Raw genomic sequence first — 3706 nt, 5'->3', positions numbered from 1 at the left:
TGTGATACATCGATAACGGGTGTTATGGAATAAGATAGTTCTTCCTTAACGATTTCTTCAAATAATTTAGGAATGGCACACAGCTTGGTGATTACCCTATAATTCGCAATATTCGACCTGCTTCCATTTTTATAAAGCGGCAAGATAAACGACTCCTTCCACAAAGAGGGGAAAACTCCTTGCTTTATAGAAGCATTGAAGATGTTTGTTAATGGCTTATATAGATAATCAGCACAACTTATTGGGACATAGGAGGGAATACCATCCGGGCCACTTAGAAAATAATTTTTTAAACTATTTAAATGAAGGAGAACATTGTCAGCGGAGATGGAAGGAATACGGATGTGGTCAAACTGTGGGAGTGAAAAAGGATAGCTAGAAGTTTTTTCATTTGGCTCGACAGAATAGTTCGATAGTGAATTCAAGAAGGTTTGATACAGTTGATTTACCTTTACAAAAGCCGTGTTGTGATACATCGATAACGGGTGTTATGGAATAAGATAGTTCTTCCGTAACGATTTCTTCAAATAATTTAGGAATGGCACACAGCTTAGCGATTCCCCTATAATTCGCAATATTCGACCTGCTTCCATTTTTATAAAGCGGCAAGATATACGACTCCTTCCACAAAGAGGGGAAAACTCCTTGCTTTAGAGAAGCATTGAAGATGTTTGTTAATGGCTTATATAGATAATCAGCACAACTTATTAGGACACAGGAGGGAATACCATCCGGGCCGCTTAGAAAAGAATTTTTTAAACTATTCAAATGAAGGAGAACATTGTCAGCGGAGATTGAAGGAATACGGATGTGGTCAAACTGTGGGAGTGGAAAAGGATAGCTAGAAGTTTTTTCATTTGGCTCGACAGAATAGTTCGATTCAAAATAATTTGCAAACATATCAGCAATCATATCATCATCACTAGAAATAACATCATCTAATTTCAGTGTTGAGGGAAACCCATTTATTTTACGTTTTGAGTTAACAAAATGATAAAATGACTTGGGATTAGAAACGATGTTAATGCGAGTTTTATTAATGTAATTCCTGTAACATTTTCTGTTTAAGGCATTGTATTTATGACGAAGGATGGAGTACGCGGCGTAGTGTGAAGACAGGCCTGATTTTTTATAAAGTTTAAATGATTTAGTTTTCTAATTTTTTAAATGCTTTAGCTCTGAGTTAAACCACGACGAGTTACGAGGTCCGGTATTTTCTTTAACAAGAGGATTGAGTTTACTGAATATATTATTCAAGATATTACTAAAGTGTAAGGCACTGTTCTCAACATCCCCATCGTACTCAGGCCAGATTATTTCAGATATAGCTATTTTAAGCTTGTCGTAGTTAGCGTATTTGAAAGAATATCGCCGACCTTTCGGCTTTCTGGTTTCAGGACAATAACATGAATCGTATGATGGTGCCAAGGACAACTCAAGTGGTGGGTGATAAGGGCCTATAGGTATAACTAAAGGATCGCCGCGTATTATAGTGCATTTAACAGTATCATCAATAAACGCTAAATCAAGACATTTACCTAAGTTCTTGATAACCGAATTAATCTGATATAGCCCAAGATCGGAAAGTTCGTTAAGAAACAAAGAAAGAAAGGCACCAGAATTCCATCCACCGAATCCCAGGAAACACACGCTAGATTGAAATCACCCAACACAACAATCGAATCGGAGGGCTTGACCATGGCAAATAAAGAGAGCAATAATGAAGAATGTTTGAAGTAAACCGAAGGGTTAGAGTTTGATGGAATATAAATTGCAACAAGAAAAACACTACTTGAGGGGCACCGTATTCTAACACAGAGGAATTCAACATCATCTGAACCTGTGAACACAACAACAGGGGAAAAGTCGGTCTGAACAGCTATTAAAACACCCCCGCCTTTTCTATCTAAGCGATCATTTCTAAATATTTCGTACTTACTACACAATATTTCACTATTAAACACATTCGGTTTTAGCCAAGTTTCAGTAAAAACCAAAATTTCATAATTTAAATCAAAAGACTTTAAGTACAGCTCAGTTAATTTTGTATTTAGACCTCTAACATTTTGGTAATAAATATTGAAGAAAAAATTACTTATAAGTTTTTTGATCCTGAGGAGGGAATTTGAACAGTATTTTCATTCCGAGCTCGAGGTTTAAACTCAAACTCACGAACTAAAGCACCATTGGGCCAGAATGAACCATCAACAATGTTTTGAAAATGGTCGGCGGAAATATCAATTTTGAAGGAAGATATGCTTCTTTCGTATGAAAAATTAAATTTTCTAATAGCTATGTGCCGGGGATTAAGCTTTGATGTTATATAAGACTTAACATCTTCTACCGACGTTTCACTAGAAAAGCGTGAAACAAACACAGATTTACTCGCTGGAACTGCGCTTAATTCCTTCGGTAACGGAGAAGGTCCACTTTGAGATGTAGGTTCAGACACAGCTGTCGTTTTTGCTGCAGCCTTGTAGTGACACCTGAGGAAGATGCAGCTTGAGATAAACCAACGAACACCTTTGTTATCGGTTATGATATCGGCCACCCTGCTATTGAGACCAGCACATTTTACGTGAGCTAAGTCATCACACAACCAACACGCAACGCAACGCTCTAAGTCGTTTTAATGTTACATTTTCAAAACAGCAGGATGAATACATTGCAGCGCGAAGTATGTAGTAACAATTTGTATTACAAGAAAAACTCACAGTGTATGCTTTTAGTACGATAGTAGCAAAGATGAGCGTTTGAGAGACACAGAAGAGATTAAATGTGGTATTAGTCGCATGTTCCTTTGCGATTGCTCCCGAAGTCATCCCGGATTAGTCGCATTTTTTGCAGGGTTCATACATACATATCGTCGTTTAAAGTGCAAAACCGCGTATCAACAAAATGCAAAACCGCGTATCAGCAAAAATGCAAAACCGCGTAATTGAACTTGTAGAAATTATTTTCTAGAGCGCAAAACACTCACATTTCAAAATGGTTCTCTTTTTATAAAGCAATCGCATTTCTGGCTAGTATATTTCAGGACGAATGGATAAGGATTGAGCAAAGAGCTTGTGTAAGCAAATCCAATTTTTGGCAGCCCATGTCAGTTACGCGGTTTTGCAGAACTACGATGCGCGGTTTTGTACTTTAAACGACGATATATACATTCTGCAAAAACGCGTAACTGACATTGGCTGCCAAAAATTGAATTTGCTCACACAAGCTCTTGGCTCAGTCCTTATCCATTCGTCCTGAAATATACTAGCCAGAAGTGCTATTGCTTTATAAAAAAGAGAACCATTCTGAAATATGAGTGTTTTTACTCTCTAGAAATAATTTATGCAACCTCACATACGCGGTTTTGCATTAACTTGATACGCGGTTTTCCGGTTTTGTACTTTAAACGACGATATCAATTATATAAATAGGCAATCATGCTTCCTTTACACCCCTTTTACGGCTAAACTGTACTTCTAAGGTATAAACAATTATATATCATTAGAAAGGTATTTTGATGCTGATGTGCAGGCAATTTTTAAAATTTCAAATTAGTTTAAAATAGAGCGAAAAAATCAATTCAAAAGTCACACCAATACCAATGCCATATATGTACATGGTTGGGCCGGAAATGCCTCCTAAATGAATGCTTTAATAATGATAGTGAATTAAAGAAACGTGCTAAGCAGCAGTTTAGGAATAAGATGTATGT

This window comes from Rhagoletis zephyria, unplaced genomic scaffold (genome assembly GCF_001687245.7).
Source record: "Rhagoletis zephyria isolate East Lansing unplaced genomic scaffold, Rhagoletis_zephyria_1.1 Rzeph_scaffold_00034, whole genome shotgun sequence".
NCBI classification, from domain to species: domain Eukaryota; kingdom Metazoa; phylum Arthropoda; class Insecta; order Diptera; family Tephritidae; genus Rhagoletis; species Rhagoletis zephyria.
Note: the sequence above shows the minus strand (reverse complement) of the source record.